The sequence below is a fragment of the Cetorhinus maximus genome, chromosome 12, assembly GCF_964194155.1.
Source record: "Cetorhinus maximus chromosome 12, sCetMax3.hap1.1, whole genome shotgun sequence".
NCBI lineage: Eukaryota > Metazoa > Chordata > Chondrichthyes > Lamniformes > Cetorhinidae > Cetorhinus > Cetorhinus maximus.
Window position 1 is genome coordinate 88,424,875 of NC_135890.1, and position 18,143 is coordinate 88,443,017.

The window sequence follows — 18,143 nt, forward strand, 5'->3', positions numbered from 1 at the left end:
TGGCGACACTTCGAAAGTACTGAATTGGCTGTAAAGTGTTTTGGGATATCCTGTACTCATGGAAGGTGATACTGAAATGTGAGTCGTTCTTTTTTTATTGCAATTTTGCATTTCTAGCATTCTTTTATCTTTTCATGTTACTTGTGTGTGTGGTTTTACTGTTTTCTGTTTTTGTCAGTATTAAACTTTTCAGATGCACCTGTCACTTTTCAGGTGCCATACTGTTTCACAGGTGAATTTCTGTGTCACGTTGCTTAAAGTATTTTAAAGAAAACGTCAGTCCCTAATTGGTCTGAGTATTTGCAAAGAGCAAGCAACCTCTAATTGGTCTAGAAAGACAGAACATTTATGCCTTTCAGGCCCTAAAAAGGCAGAAAATTACTTTATTTGGCAGCAAAAAGAATACATTGCACAGCATGTTGTACAATACTTCCTGCCTTCTAATACAATGCACGAGAGATCAGCTGCTTTTGTCGTATATTATTATCGTTGGCCAGTTACAAAAACTCGAAAGGTCCTTGTTTTACAAGTCAAAAACATTATATTGTGTGATTTTACTGTTATACTAATTATATTGCATGCCTATTTGACATTTTAAAAGTAATAGCAGAAAACAAATTCTACAGTTCACCATGAATCACCATCCTTTGTCTTCTGATTGATAGAATTTGCTTTCAGTGTCACTTGAAAAGAAAAATTGGTTTTGATTCTGAAGTTATAGCCAACTATGAAAGTATTTATTCAAATGTTTCATGGCTTTACCACCAGCTACATGGAAAGCAGCATGAACAAAAATAATACTCTCTATTAAATGGAAAGAACTTAATAAGCATAGGACAACACTTTGCTATTCTCTTCTTACTTTGATCATACAGGTATTGTTAGACAAGAGTGCCTGATGTCACAGGAAGCCTTTGTAAAGGTTTTCAGTCAATTATCCCAGAAACATAGAATCACAGAATGGTCACAGCACAAAAGGAGACCTTTCAGCTGTTGAGTCTGTGCTAAGTCTCTGCAACAACGATTCAAATAGTCCCAGTCCCCACCCTTTCCCCATAACTCTGTCATTTTTTTTATCTTCAGATGCTTGCCCATTCCCTTTTGAAAGCCATGATTGAATCTGCCTCCACCACACTCTCAGAAGTGCATTCTAGATCCTAACCACTTACTGCCTAAAAAAATTGCTTTTTCATGTTGCCTTTGGTTCTGTTTCCAATCAGCTTAAACCTGTATCTTCTGATTCTCAACCATTCCTCCAATAGGAACAATTTCTCCCTATCTACTCTGTCTGGACCCCTCATGATTTTGAACACTTCTATCGCATCTCCTCTCAACTGTCCCTTCTCTTCAGACTAGCCTCTGCTTCTCCAATCTATCTTTGTAATTGAAACCATTCTTGTGATCTTTTCTGCAACCTTTCTAATGCCTTCACGTCCTTTCCACAAATGTCATGTCCAGGATTGGCCACAATACTCCAGTTGAAGCTAATGAACCAGTGTTTTATAAAGGTTCACCATCACTTCCTTGCTTTTGCACTCCATGCTTCTATCCTAGTCCATGGAGAGAGGCCAGTGTTGCTGCTAAATTGCAATTACTCAGTGTAATTTCCATCTGACATTTGTATGGGGAATTTCCTCAAAATGTTCCCTCTACTGGCTGCTGCAACTTTGGGGAAAGCTCTGTTTAAATGTCTATCCAGGGAGTAGTGTGGCTGTGTTGAAGAAGATCATTGAAAAATGATAATGAAGAAACTTGAATAATGAAATGAAAAAAATGCTGTGATATCTGTTTGCTATTGTTGGGATAAAATGCAAATTTACTAATTTTAAGTCTTGCTGAAAAAAGAGACATTCAGCAATGCTCAAATTTTAAGTCATCATCTTTAATAAATTTACTGATAATTGAGAATGTGGAGTGCCATGGAAGTTTTTATTTCATTCGTTCATGGGATTTGGGTGTCGTTAGCTAGGCCAGCATTTGTTGCCCATCCCTAATTGCCCTTGAGGAGGTGGTGGTGAGCTGCCTTCTTGTACTGCTGCACTCCATCTATTGTAGGTACACCCACAGTGCTAGGTGGAAGGAAGTTCCAGGATTTTGACCCAGCAACAGTGAAGGAATGGTGCTATAGTTTCAGGTCGTGATGGTGTGTGGCTTGGAGGGGAACTTGCAGGTGGCGGTGTTCCCATATGTCTGCTGCCTTTGTCCTTCTAAGTGGTAGCAGTCATGGGTTTGGCAGGTGGCATCAAAGGAGCCTTGGTGAGTTTCTGCAGTACATCTTGTAGATGGTACACACTGCTGCCACTGTGCATCGGTGGTGGAGGGAGTAAATGTTTAAGGTGGTGGATGGGGTGCCTATCAAGCGAGCTGTTTTGTCCTGGATGGTGTCGAGCTTCTTGAGTGTTGTTGCAGCTGCACTCATCCAGAAAGTGGAGAGTATTCCATCACACTCCTGATTTATGCCTTGTAGATGGCGGACAGGCTTTGGGGAGAGTCAGGACGTGAGTTACTCTCCACAGAATTCCCGGCCTCTGACCTGGCCTTGTAGGCACAGTATTTATGTGGCTGATCCAGTTCAGTTTCTGGTCAATGGTAACACCCAGTATGTTGATGGTGGGGGATTCAGCGATGGTAATGCCATTGAATGTCAAGGGGAGATGGTTAGATTCTATCTTCTGGAGGTGGCCACTGCCAGGCACTTGTGTGAAGTGAATGCTACTTCCCACTTGTCAGCCCAAGCCTGGGTATTGTCCAGGTCTTGCTGCATATGGACACAGACTACTTCAGTTTCTGAGAAGTCATGAGTGGTGCTGAACATTTTGCAATCATCTGATAACATCCCCACTTCTGACCTTATGATGGAGGGAAGGTCATTGTTGAAACAGCTGACAGACCTAGGACAATACCCTGAGGAACTCCTGCAGTGATGTCCTGGGACTGAGGTGATTGACATCCAACAACCACAACCATCTTCCTTTGTGCTAGGATGACTCCAACCAGTGGAGAGTTTTCCCCATGATTCCTATTGACTTCAGTTCTGCTAGGGTTCCTTGATGCCACACCTGGTCAAATGCTGCTTTGATGTCAAGGGCAGTCACTCTCACCTCTTGAGTTCAACTTTTTTGCGCATGTTTGGACCAAGGCTGTAAAAAGGTCAGGAGCTGAGTGGCTTGGTGGGACCCAAACTGAACATCGGTGAGTAGGTTATTGCTAAGTAAGTGCTGCTTGACAGCACTGTCGATGACAATTACCTTGCTGATGATCGAAAGTAGACTGATGGGGCGGTAATTGGCCAGGTTAGACATGTCCTGTTTTTTTGTGGGCAGGACATACCTGGACAATTTTCCACTTTGCCAGGTAGATGCCAGCATTGTAGCTGTACTGGAAGAGCTTGGCTAGGGGTGCGGCAAGTTCTGGAGAACAAATCTTCAGTACAATTGTTGGAATGTGTCAGGGCCTATAGACTTTGCAGTATCCAGTGCCTTCAGCCATTTCTTGATGTCACGTGGAGTGAATCGAATTTTCTGAAGATTAGCATCTGTGATCCTGGGGACCTCCAGAGGAGGCCGAGATGGATCATCCACTCGGCAGTTCTGGCTGAAGATTGTTGCAAATGCTTCAGCTTTATCTTTTGCACTGATGTGCTGGGCTCCCTCATCATTGAGGATGGGGATATTTATGAAGCCTCCTCCTGCAGTGAGCTGTTTAATTGTCCACCACCATCCATGACTGGATGTGGCAGGACTGCAGAGTTTAGATCTGATCCATTGGTTGTGGTGTTGCTTAGCTATATCGATCACACGATGCTCCCACTGTTTGGCATGCAAGCAGTCGTGTGTTGTAGCTTCACCAGGCTGACAGCTCATTTTTAGATATGCCTGGTGCTGTTCCTGGCATGCCTTCCTGTGCTCTTCATTGAACCAAGATTGATCTCCTGGCTTGATGGTAATGGTAGAGTGGGGGATATGATGGGTCACGAGGTTACAGATTGTGGTTGTAAATAATTCTGCTGCTGCTGATGGCCCACAGCACCTCATGGATGCCCAATTTTGAGTAGCTAAGTCTGTTCAAAATCTATTCCATTTAGCATGGTGGTAGTGCCACACAACATGATGGAGGGGTATCCTCAAAGTGAAGGCGGGACTTAGTCTTCAGGACTGTGCAGTGGTCACTCCTACCAATACTGTCATTGACAGATGCATCTGCGACAGATAGATTGGTAGGGCGGGGCCAAATAGGCATTTCCCTCTAGTTGGTTCCCTCACCACCTGCCAAAGGCCCAGTCTAGCAGCTATGTCCTTTAGGACCCGGCCAGCACAGTCAGTTGCTGTGCTACCGAGCCGCTCTTGGTGATGGACATTGATGTCCTCCACCCAGAGTACATTCTGTGCCCTTGCCACCCTCAGTGCTTCCTCCAAGTTGTGTTCAACATGGGGGAGTATTGATTCATCAGCTGAGGATGGGGAGGGGGTGGTATAGGCGGTAACCAGCAGGATGTTTCCTTACCCATGTTTGACCTAATGCCAGGGGACTTCATGAGGTCCAGAGTCGATTTAAAGGACTCCCAGGACAATACTCTCCCATCTGCATACCACTGTGCCGCCACCTCTAGTGGGTCTGTCCTGTCACTGGGACAGACATACTCAGGGATGATGATGATGATGTCTGTGACATTGTCTGTAAGATATTATTGCATGAGTATGACTATGTCAGGCTGTTGCTTGACTTGTCTGTGAGACAGCTCTCCCAATTTTGGCACTAGCCCCCAGATGTTAGTAAGGAGGACTTTGCAGGGTCGACAGGGCTGGGTGTACCATTGTCGTTTCCGGTGCCTAGGTCGATGCCGGGTTGTCAGTCTGGTCTCATTCCTTTTCGACTCTGTAGTGATTTGATATAACTGAGTGGATTGCTAGGCAATTTCAGGGGACATATAAGAGTCAATAACATTGTTGTGGGTCTGAAGTCACATGTAGGCCAGACCAGATAAGGATGTCAGATTTCCTTCCCTAAATGGCATTAGTGAAGCAGTGGGGTTTTTACGACACTGGTTTTGTGGTCACCATTAGACTAGCTTTTAATTCCAGATTTATCAATTGAATTTAAATTCCACCTGCTGCCATGGAGGGATTTGATCCTGTGTCCCTGGAGCATTAGCCTTGGCCTCTGGGTTACTACTCTAGCGACAATACCACTATGTTCCCCGCAAATGTGACATGATGTACAGGAAATGCACACAATACATAACTTCCATCTATATATAGATATATATATATTTCTCTCTTTTATTTAACGCTGGAGCCCTTTGAGATCTGAGTGGAGTCAAACAGGGTTGTGTTCTAGCTCTTAGGCATAATCTTCTCTTTGCTGCTGTCGTATGCCTTCAGGTAATCTGCAGACGGTGTCTACTTTCATGCCAGAACTGATGGAAAGCGATTCGACGTTGCTCACCTGAGATCCAAAACAAGGATGGGACAAGACCTCGTCAGAGAGTTGCTCTATGTTGACGATGGCACACTAACCTTCCATACTGAGGATAAGCTGCAGTGGCAAATGGGCAGATTCTCTCATGCCTGTAAAGAGTTTGGTTTGACGATCAGCGTCAAGGAGACAAATATCATGATCCAGAATGTTGCCATTATGCCACGTATCAGCATTAACCATGTGATGCTGGAGGTTGTTGACAGCTTCACACATCTAAGCTCCACAATCACCAACAATCTGTCACTTGATGCTGAAGTCAACACATGCATCGCAATAGCTGCAGCTGTTACGTCCAAGCTGAGTAAAGGAATGTGGAACAACAGCAACCTTACTGAGAACACCAAACTCTAAGGGCGGAATCGTCCCAGATTTGCACAATGTGTGGTAGCGGGAGGTGAAAAGGATCTTTTACTTGCCGGCCACAATGGCGGCTTTTCACACCGTTTCATCCCAATCCCGCCTCAGTAATAATGCATTCCCGGGAAACATGCTGTTTTGGTGGTGGGCGGGCTCATTTTTGCGCCGTATCATCCCCCTTCCAGGCGTATCTCACCTCATTAATAATGCATTCACAGGAAACACACCAGATCACTGGCGGGAGGGCTCAGTGTTGTATCAGAGGCCATTTCAGCACTCGCTCACTCCAGGTGCCATATTTAAAACACACCAGAGCACAGTCTACTTCATGTCCACAAACCAGGACTGCTCCAGGCAACAGATGGCCCTAAAAACAAAGAAGGCAGCGGCCCCTACATTCAAGGGCGCCTCTCTGAGCTGCCTGCTGGATGGAGAGGAAGGCCGCTCCGATGTCGCCTACCCCAGCTCTAGCCACAGGAGGTCCACCAGAATCACTAATCTGGCCTGGGAGGTGGTGACAGTGGCAGTCAGTGCCACAGGAACACAGAGGAGGTCAGTTATTCAGTGCAGGAAGAGAATAAATGCTCTCATCCCTTCCATCAGGGTAAGTGATGTGGTTGGTGCCTGTGGTGAAGTCGGCGGCGAACACCCATGTGAGGATCCTCCACCATATCATCCCTCACTCAACGCAACTGTGAGTGCTCTCTCCTGCTTTTGACTCTGCTGCCATGCACTAATTATCTCTACTTTGGTTCACAGGGAGCTCTGCCTAGTGATTGACACCCTCAGCCAGCCAGCCCCTCAATTCCACCCAGGTCCTCACCTCTAGCTAAGAGGACACCTCCTCCATTGAACAGCCGGAAATAAGCAACCTGGAAGACCCATCACAGCACTTACCCATACCCTCCGCCAGCGCAGAGACACACATCTCGGTGGGACATGGATCGAGAGCAGGCTCAGGTTCACAATCTGGTAGCCACCACACAGACACGTGTCTGCAGCAGGAGGGGGCAGGTTCAGCTGAGCACCCTGCCACTTGGAGGACTGCTGGGGAAGAAGCATCTGTGAGTTCTGAGTCAGATGGTGAGCCTCTGGATTCGGCCTTCCAACTCATTGTGGGGAGTCAGTAGAAGTTGGGGGAACATCATGCAGAACTGTTGGAAGCCCTCAGCAGAGTGGCACATGCGCTGGGGGAGTGCGTCTGCCTGCTCTCTGATGAAGTGGTGCCAACATGTGTGCACATGGAGGTCTCCATCGGAAGGATGGCGGATCCCATGGAGACCCTGGTTCAGCAGAACGTGGAGATGCATGCAGACTTGCAATCCATCATTGTAACCATGGGTGAGTTCCTGCAGTGGCAATGCAAGAGGGAAACGGGGCATCTCAACGCCCCTCTAGGTGGTCCTTCCCCTCAAGAAGTCAGGCCAGGGCCCTTGGGCACCTGAATGGAGGAGGAGTAGGAGCTGGACGCCCCTGGGTCATCTACTCAGGAATCTCAGAGGTTGTCCTCTCCCTCCAAGTCCCCTTTGCCTGTGACACCCTCAACCATGTCCTCTGTCACTGCAGAGGGAGCAGCTGGTCCACAGGAGGACAGCCAGAGCAAGCCGGGGCCCTCAAGGCCTCAGCTCTCCAGAGGACGCACGCCTAATTCATCAGGAGCAACAAAACCAACCATTGCACATTCTATCTCCACCCCTGCTGCAGATGTCAGGGCAGCACTTAGAAGAAGTGGTAGGCCTAGAAAAGTTAAGAATTTCTGATCAGAAGTGGTTGGATGGCTGAAAACATTTTGCCACTTTATAATCTGAAGATATATTCATTTTCACTGAATAATGTGTAATGTTGTCTTTCAGCTTTATTTACAGGCTTTGCGATTCCTCCCACTGCATTCCCCCCACCCCCACTAGCAGTTCAGCTGCATGCAGCCGGATCACGAGCGATTGTGGAGGGAGAAGTGTGTGTCAGGGCCTTTCAGAGCCTTGTTCAAGCTATCCCTCACGCACATGGAGCCTTCATCCATCACACTCATCTCCCTCTCCTGAGCATTTTCAATGCTGTCTCTGGGGTTCTCTTTCAGTTGTCCATCTGAGCTGACCTGCATCTCCACCCACCCAATGATCACACTCCCATGCAGCACATGTGCCTGTCCAACACACAGCTCTGCTCAGTTTCGATTTTGACGGCCATGGTGATCATTAGGTTTCTGATCAGCTCCCCAATCCTTTTCCACGCCTAGTCAACCATGTCCTTTCCCCCATCACTGTTGACTTCCCTGGCATCACCTTCCACCACCCCACTGTCACCTACAAACCTGATCCCTTTTCTTTCCAGGGTGTCCAGGTGAACATGTACATTCCCTACCTTCCTGAGAATCCCACCCTCATCCACAATGATCTCCCTGACATCCCCCTTCCCACCCCTGGGGCCCGTGCCTGCCTCCGATTCTCACCAAGCACCTTCACCATCCCTTCTTTCGCTACTGACACACCCTCACACTCCCACCCTTCGGGCTCCCTCTGCCCCCTCTCATACTCATCATTCCCACCTACCACCCCCACGCTCAGTTTGCTCCCCTGGAGGCAGTCATTGGCTTCATAGAACCCTCCCTTGCACGTCCACCTGGACCTCACCCCTCATCTTACTCCTTCCGTCACCTTTACTCCCTCCTCTCCCATTGACACCTTCCTCCCCCTGGACTCCTTTCATCCCTCCGAACTCTTTCCTCCCTCTAGGCTCCTTCCCCCTTTCAAACTCCTTCCTCCCCCTGGATACCTTCCTCTACCTGGATTCCTTCACCTCTCCGAACTCCTTTCTCCATCCAGACTCCTTCCTCCCCCTGAACTCCTTCCCCCACTGAACTCCTTCACCCTACCAAACTCCTTCTCTTACACCTTCCTCCCACCTTATACCCACCTCTCCACTTGCCGCATTCTCCCCCGTTACACTGTGCTCCCCTGGACTTGCTGCTCCCTTCTCCCAACCTCACCCCCCTGACACCTTCATTCCACCCCCCCCCTCCCAATCTCACCTCCCTCACCCCCCCCCACCATCGGTACACCTTACTCTCCCACCTCCTCCAGTACACCTTACTCTCCCATTCACAGCTGGACCTCCCTCTCCCCCTCCTCACCAATCATCCATAGCAGACCATGGCCAAGACCATGATGTTCTGAAGCAGAGCCAAGAGGCATCGACAGAGACTGACAACCATCCATGAGCTGCTTCGCGGTGGTGCCATGTCCATGAGGATCCACCCAACATGTGATGCATGTGTTCCTCCAGGGTCCGGTAGCTGTAGGGCTTCAGCATCTTCTTCTGAGCAATCTGAGCAAGGCCCTGGTGGTAAGTCCTGACTTCTGCATATCACATTTGTCCAGACATGTTCCTGGCCGGCGTGTTTTCCCATTGCCGTAATTCCTATTGGTGGGGTGAAAAGTGGGTTCACGCTGGCCTCCAGTAGGATTGGCGTTTCACCATGGTGGACACCATCAGCTGATCCCATGGTGCTTTCACGCCGGTGTGAAAACAGTTTTTGGCCTTCTCGCCATAATGTCACCCCTCCCCAACCCCGCCCACTATGACGCCCGATGCCAATGGGACTGGAAAATTCCAGCCTGACTCTACTCAACCTGCACCCTCAGCACACTCCTCTACAATGGTGAGACTTGGACAACAAATGTTAGGCAGGAGAAAAGGCTAAAAGTTTCTATCTTTGCTGTCTCAGATGTGTCCTAGCATCTCTTGGCAGGATAAAGTCACTAGCTCAGGCCCTGGAGTGTGTTAAATCCATCAATGTATATTCATTGCTAAGCCAATGAAGACTGTGCTGGCTCAGCCACGTTCTTCAGAGGGATGACAGACTCAAAGACCTTCTATACAATGATCTAGCCACTTGGCCACAGCCTCCTCAGTGTCCATACCTCCACCATAAGGACACCTGTAAGCGAGATATGAAGATGATGGCCAATGGTCCTGACAACTGGCAGAGAATGGATCGTGACCATGACCTCTGGAGGCTGACTGTTTGGAAGGGCATTGGAAGAGGTGAGCAGAAACAAAAAGCTCAGCTGACTGAGAAGAGGGCGTAGAGCAAACAAAGTCCAGTGAATCTTGCACCTTCTCAGCCCACAGTCTCCCTCCGCAGGAAATGCAGCAGAGACTGCCATGTCAGATGTCAGAGTGGGGCTTCTGGGCACACCGGGTGATAATTAACACAGAGTTATCACCATGGCACAAAGCATCACCTCACGAGATAGAAGGCAGCCATCACCTGCTTCCCATGATGTATCAGCATGGCAAAGAATTAACTGGATATGAGCTCTATCATTAAACTAATAGAGCTACCTTGTGAAGACTGTCTTGAGCTCTGTGACGTGCTTCTCACAATGTTGCTCAGTTTGTAGAGTGACCTAATGAAACCGAGGCTGAATTTTATGGCTGGGGTGGTGGAGGGGGGTTGGGGGGGGGGGAGGGCTGTTGGGGGGCGTGGGGAATCAACCAGCCAGAAAGTCAGGAGCAACCCTGCCTCAACCGGTTATGGGAGTCCAGCCCAATTTTACACGCAGCAGGCAATTACCCTGCCATGAGGGCTCCTGTCCCTTTAAGGTTTGGGGTCCCACCTGCAAGAGCTGCTGGTCAATCAAAGGGCTGGCAGCTCTTTAGTCCTAACAGTGCCACTTGGAGCAGTGGCCATTGCTGGGACTGCAACCAGGCAGGACCAGCAATGATGGAGGAGGCCCCAGAACTCAAGTATTTGGGTTCGGGCTTGCCGGGGCCATTCAGGCAGGCCCAGGTGAGGGGCGGCGGGAGGGGAGATGATTGTTGACGAAGGCGAGGCGACTGTATCCGGCGGGGTGGCTCATTGCCAAGAGGGCTCTCCATTGGCCACAGGGTGCCCAATCAGGAGGGTCCCCTCAAGAGCTTGCAAGGAGGTCATATACCAGGCAGTCTCCTCACATGGTGCTGGGCCAATCCGCTACTGGTAAAAGTGGGAAGCAGTAGCAAGAGGCCCTTAAGTGACGCTTAATCGGCCACTTAACAGCCTCAATTGTCTTCAGGGTCATGCCCTATCTTCCCCTCCGCTGGTAAAATGCCAGCAGTGACAGGAAGGCAGTAAGCACGCCACCCCTCCCACCCGATGTCCACTCCACCACCCCCCTCCTCCCCCCCCCACCCCGCTCCCCCCCCCCCCCCCCCCCCCCCCCCCCCCCCCCCCCCCCCCACCCCCGCTCCTCCCAGTACGCTTCCCAAGGCACTGTAAAATTCCAGCCTGCTTATAAGAATAAAATGGGGCAATATCTTCCCTTCATATTTTAAGAACAGGTTCAGGATTTTCATCTTCTGAAAATGGGTTTTTAAAGCATTATTTTAGTTTGGTCATCACATTCTCCAAATTGAATTGATAATTGCAAATTTAAAACTCTCTTTATTGTGTACTCCTAACCTAATTTATCAATGAAAAAGATGACCGTTAATAGTTTTCTTGTTAGAAATGTAGGGATATATATTTTTGTGTGTGTATTTTATTTAAAATAGTGTAAAATTCTGGTCACAACTTTATATTCACATCGAACTTTTGCACTAAAATGAGTGAATGAGGAAAACATCCCACACATTGTTCAAAAGTCCTCTATAGTCGAAGATATTTCACAAAATGGATTTGGCTCATGTTGCTAAAATGAATGTCACATTTAGTCATGTGTTTTCATTTCAGTCCTGGTCCCCTGCAAGGAAGTTATTCATTAGAAAAGGGGAATAAATATAATTTTTAACAATGACATTTATAGCATGAGTTAATGTTTCTTCTTGGAAAATATTCTGCTCATCAAAGGAAGGGATAAGGGCATAGTTAGATGGCATACTTTTCTCTCTGTGTCAGCTTCAAGCACTCTCCAGTCAGATATAGCACGGACTAAGTGCTGGGTGAAGCCAAATCTAACCTACAAAATCACATGACCAAGACACCAATGGGAAATTTGCAGTTCCTACACCAACTGCCTTTGTGACTTCTCTTGAGAGACTGCTAAATTGGTATAGTTTTGTGCTAGACCACTGAGCCACCTTTAACTTTGGTCATAGTACAACGTAATATGAACTGAACCTGTGGAGATCCAGTAGACAAAAGGTGAGGACTCTCATTAAAAACATTATTTTTACATTTGAAAGCTCCAAGAAACAAAAAAGTTCACACACCTTAACCATTTGAACATGAAAGGGCATATTTTTGTATGTATGTACAAATTAAAGGAAAATCTCTAACTATGCTATGCTGCTAAAATCTTAAATATAATACAGAGAGAATACCTAGCTTTAAATGTACTTTGTAGCTCTTTTAATGTACGCAGTATCATACAATATCATCATTTATTTTCTGTCACCTTCTTGTTGCATGTGTTACTGATTTTCCACAACTCGTTTTGAGGCCAACATGACATATAAAGTATATGAGGCTCTAAATCTGGTCTTGAAATGTATTGTATCATATTGACATTACAACAGTTTAGAATAATTTAAGTTGCTTTATAAAAGTTGGACATTGCCTGGAGCACAATAATTATGAAACAGTTATTAAAGATTAAAACTTGCATCTATGTACTTGTTTTACAACACTGTCCAGTGTAGTCTGAGTTATGTTTTGGAAATATTGTAACCATATCACAAAGTTTTCAGCACAGACAAGTTACTGGAACAATTGAATTCTTTTTTTTTGTATCATTCCCCTGGTTTGTCTGTCTATCTCTTTTCCCAAAGCCTTTTCAAATTCCAACATGTTTTCCATTGTGTTACTTTGTGTTAACATTTGTGAAGTATTTTAAAAACATTTTCAGGCATTAAATTGGTCATCATAAAAGTTTTGGGGAGCAACTTCTAATCAGTTAGTTCAGGAAAAGTGTAATATGATTTTCATTTTGTCCAATATTATCTGTTGCTATGCTTACACAATATGTATATTATATATACATATAATATTGTTGCACTTAACAGATAAGAACAATATGTTCAAATCTTAGCATAATACACCTAATAGAAGAGGTTTACGTTAAAATGAATGAGGATTTTATTTAAAGAAAATCATAGAATTAAACGTGTAAGATTAACAGTTGCACACTTGAATCAGGAAGGGTGAACTGAATATCTAAACACAAAACTAAGTAAATGCCTTAGGCCAGTCTTGGCAAGACCAGTCGGCAACAGGATGAGAATAACTGTTTAAGTGAGAGAGGGTGAGAATCATCCCTTCACACACTGCTCGAGGGCACCTTCCAGTGGCTTCTTGAAGGAGCAGCATTATCAGTGAGTTATGTGGACCAGATGAATTGTCATATCCCTTTGGCTAAATAGAAAAGCATGATTTCAGAATGGATGCAGGGGGTTTTTTTTAAAGAAAAAAAGCACATTTATAAAAATCATTGACTATAGATTTTGAATAAAATAAACTTTGGTTTTGATTATTATAGAATGGATTTACTGCCATGACCCTTAAAAATAAAAAAGGTTTCATTTGAACACTTAAAGCTGCATCAGCTAATCGAAATTTGATGTCTTTGTCTGCCCAGTTCTCCCCAGCACTGTATCAAACTAATGGTACACAGTTGTGCACTCTGCATGTAATGGAAATGTTTGGTGATACTGAAACAATTTCCATTCGAAGTATTAGAATTAACAATATGTAGGTACATTTTTCATAAGACTGAGCTGGAAAGTAAAACTTCATCATGGAATACGGCTTGTGATGTTAGGTATGACTTCCTATCCCTAAAGTGCTGAATACAAACCATTTCAAACTGCTTGAATTCGACAGTATGTCTCTTTTTTTTTCAGTAAAACCAGCCGTATGCTAAGATCCTTGTGCAGTGACTCGTCAGTTTCAAGGACACAGCTGAATTTTATTTAACGAAAGTCTGTCAATGTACTTTATCTAACACAAACAGGATCCAAAGACTTAGCTGTTGCTCCATGCCCCATCTGCTGGTACTATTTAAAATGACAGACATTGGTTGGAAGGCTGGATGGACTGTTCTACCATTCTATTTAATGAATACTGTGCTGTATCATCTAACATAGGGTTTACCTGGCTCTACACTGGAATTCAACTGAATAGAGAACCAAGTTCTGGCTGAAGTAAGCTGAAGAGTTATTTGCTATCTATTATTTTCAAAGTCATCATTACTATCATTGCATTATTTTCTTTTTAGGCCTTTTGGTAATTGTACACATGGTAAATGGACGCAATAAAGATTTGACTATGCTTTCTACTCAAGAAGTGCAACTAGGCTAGCCTTTGTGTGGAAGATGTACACCAACACAATTGGATTTTTCTGAGTCATAATTTCAATGTAGAGGGCAAAATGTTCCAACTTGCATCTTAATACAGCTGACTTCATAGCACCAGCACAAAGTAGAATGCAATACCCCTTCTAATCTAGGGTGCAGTAAAAATGATTAATCTTTGCACCTTGAGCAATTTTTCAAATTTTAGAATATATCTGGCAAATATTCACGACATACAGAAGTTACTCCCTCAAACCTTCTTTGTGTGATGATATGTCACCATCCCTCTCCTCCCATTTTGGGATACATTCAAACTCCATTGGGTGAAGTTTGGTTAGGGCCTGTAAGGCTCAGTGCTGTGTGAGTAGTGCATGCCTGAACAGAGCGGCCTGAGGACAGGTGAAAATTGGTGCCTGGGCCTCCAAGGGCAGCTTGCCTGAGGGACTGAATCAATGTGGAGTCACGTGCCTTGTAGGGAGGGGCTCTTGTGTAAGTTCTGGGCAGGGGGACGGGAGTGTACCAGGGGTGTGCTCCCACTCCTCCTGCCTCGATCCACGAGAATGTTTTTTTTTTAATACAAAAAAAGGAACATACTTTTTACACTGCAGAATCCTGAGCAGAGAACAGCCATGCCTGCCTCCGTCATCACCCACTATATTCTAAGGATCCTTCAAGAAGCATTAGACCCCTGATTTATATAAATTGTTTGTTTACTAGACTGACCAAGATACCTAAAAAATAGCCCTATGACTTTAACAGTAGAATAAGATCTTCACAGATTCTGTGCAAGCTGTTCCATTGCTAAAGTGATTTTGCTTTGCGTCTGTTTTATACCCAAAACACAGGCCCAATGCATATCAATTTCTACCCCTTTCGAATGACTGCATTATATTTTGCAGATGAGATTCTTAAATATCAAAACACAGTAAAAGCAACACTTTTCCAAACTTTGGAAAGCAGGTCCATTTCATTAATTGTTGGACCAGTTAAATGGTGTCGTTTGGGAAAACAATGCAAAACAAAAGGTTTTCTCATGCAATTTTCCAAATATTCTGGGTCCGATCAACCCAACACAGTGATCTGAAGACTGTTGAGAGATGCTTGACTATTTTACATGTTCCTATGATTCAATAAAGGAGGAGACCCTTTACAGACAAATAAAAATATTGCCTGGATAGTATCTCATAAATGAAGTGCTTAAAGGCCATTGAGGGGATGGGTGCAGGTTGTAGCCTGGGCAGCCACAGGGTTGCTGGCTGCCGAGGCGGGCTGTTTAAAAGAGCCACTTCAGTGCTGCGGGACTTCGTCCCAGTTAAAATAAAAACATGAAAGGCCCTCGAGCCCTCACCCCTCACACCCCATCCCATTCCAAACACTCTCCTTGCTGCATCAATGCCACCTCATGACCCCTACCCAGCCACTCATGCCTCCCATGCCAAACTATGCCCCCACACAACCTCTATGACCCCTCATGCCCCCATCCCTATACCAAGGTATGCCTCCCCAAACAACTGCTATTGTCCTTCATGCCCTCTATACCAAGCTATGCACCCCCAAACAACTCCTATGACCCCTCATGACCCCACGCCAACTTTTCCTGTTTTGCAAGCGGGGAAAGCTCCAGATGGCAGTGGTTTCTTTCTGAAAGAGCAGGCAGCAACTTTTGACAGGTGGCAGGTGGACAACTGGGAGTAAAACAATATGAGTAGACAGGAGGGTGCATGTGGGGACACATAACTAAAGGTGATTTCTGAGATAGGGTGAGGCTAGAATCAGGATTTCGGATTCTGTTTTGGAATGCATTGATTAATAGACAAACATGGCAGCCAGTCTTAATTCAACATTGTAACATTTTACAGAAACCAGTGAGGTAGATGACCAGTTAGTTAGTTTTGTTTTTGGTGGCGTTAGCTGAAGAAAAACTATTGGTCTGGAAAACTCCCTGCTATGGTTTGAGTGGTCCAGGAGGGTGTTTAATGCCCACTTGCCCAACTAGACAAGACTTCAATTTCAATTACTACTATAATCGCTACAAAAATCCCCTAATTAATCTGACTCCTAGTTACACCTCTGTTAAAGCAACAGTAAAACACATAAGGCAAAATTTTTAGCTCGGCGGGCAGGCGCGTGCCCAACCCGCTCGAGCGTAAAATGTTATGCGTTGATGTTAGGCGAGCGTCCCGATGTCAACGTGCAGTGGCGCGATGTTTCATTCAGCGGGCACGCGCCAGAGTTGGCAACACGCCAGCCGACAATTAAAAGGCCTGTTAAGGCCGTTAACTTATTAATTAAGTTGAATTTCTCACTGTCTGTCCAACCTTACGGTTGGCGGGCAGACAAAAAGGCCAAGCGGCCTTTACACTTTTTAGGAAACCTCATCCATGGGCGACTGATGTTTCCTAAAGCAAATAAAAATAAAATAGACATTTTAAATTTTAATTAATAACGTGTCCCTGCTCATGTGACAGAGTCATATGAGGGGACATGTTTCATTACATTTTTAATTTCTTTATTTTTATATATTTTTTATATATCAGGGAGATGAAGAAGTATCTACCTCTACCCCTGTGCCTCAGGGAGATTATGAAGCACCCGCTCGGGTGCATGCACCAAGTGTATGCTCGCCCTCCCCCCACCGCCCGCACAGGCAGTGCTGAGCACTCCCGCTCACGTTTCACACTGGGTGGGCCTCAATTGACCCGCCAGTGTGAAACTGCCTTCCAGCCCCGATCGCAGGCGGTCGTTGGCTTCCCGACCTCCCCGCCCACCTCTGCCGAGCCCACCCGACAAGGGTAAAATTCTGCCCATAGGTTTAAACAGATGCCTGGCAGAGCACACTCTGGACATTCAAAATGAGCTTCTTTCAGCTCTGGGTCCTTGAAGACAGCAGCTTGAGGCTTACAGGCTGAAGATTTTAGGTCATAGAATCCCTCCCCTATTTAGCAACAGCCTTCTCTTCCTCTATACATATTTGCCTCTTTGAATGCAAATGTTCGTTGTATCACTATGGCCAGAATTTTTAGCTCGGCAGGCAGGCCTGAGCCCCACCCAACCGAGTGTGAAATGACGCATGATGACGTCGGCCAAGTGTGCCGACGTCAACGCGCAGTTGCACGATAGTTCGGTGAGCGGGCACGCTCCGGAGTCGGCAACGGTCCCGCCGACAATTAAAAGGCCCATTGAGGCCATTAAGTTGTCAATTGTCGTTAATTTTTCACTGCCCGTTAAACCTAATGGCTGGTGGGTAGGTAAAAAGGCCAAGCGGCCTTTGCATTTTTTTTGGAAACCTCATTAAAATCATCTCCCTGCTCATGGCCAGAATTTTCCGTGTGCCAGTCGGGTGGGCCCGACTGACTCGAAAGTGGGCAGGTGGCCGATTGCCGCGCCGCCATTTTCCGCGGGCAGGCCAATTAAGACCCACCCCACGGGTAAGCGGCTCCCATGGAGAACAGAAAAATAGTCGGGGGGGCGGGCAGCCTCAGGCTGCCGGTTCCAATGTGGAGCCAGCAGCCTGTATAAAGAGTGGCCAGGCAGCCTGCTTGAGGCAGTGCACGATGGTCACTCGTGGAGAGAGGGAGGGAGGTCCGAGTGGAGAGCAGCATGAGCAGGAGGAGGGGGGCAGGCTGCAGGAGAGGCCAGCTGGGGGCCACTGTGCCCCCCGATTTTCCGAAGCATGCCTTGCTGTCCTCCTGCAAGAGGTGGGCATCCGTCGACACCTTCTGTATCCGGAGGATGGGAGGAGGAGGGCCCCCCCATGTCACCAGCCAGGCGTGGGAGGAGGTGGGTGATGCTGTCAGTGCCCATGATGATGTGCGGGGCACTGGCACACAGTGCAGGAAACGATTCAATGACTTGCTGCGCTCTGGAAGGGTGAGTACCATGTTTGTCTTGACCATTTGACCCAGAAGGCAGCCTTAGCCTTTGACCCCTCCCACCGTGTTTTGCTGTCGTTACTGCATAGGGCATCTGTCACACGCTGGGTGGGCAAATGGTTACTGACCATGCTTACACCAGCCTTAGTGGTTGAGGAGAAAAAG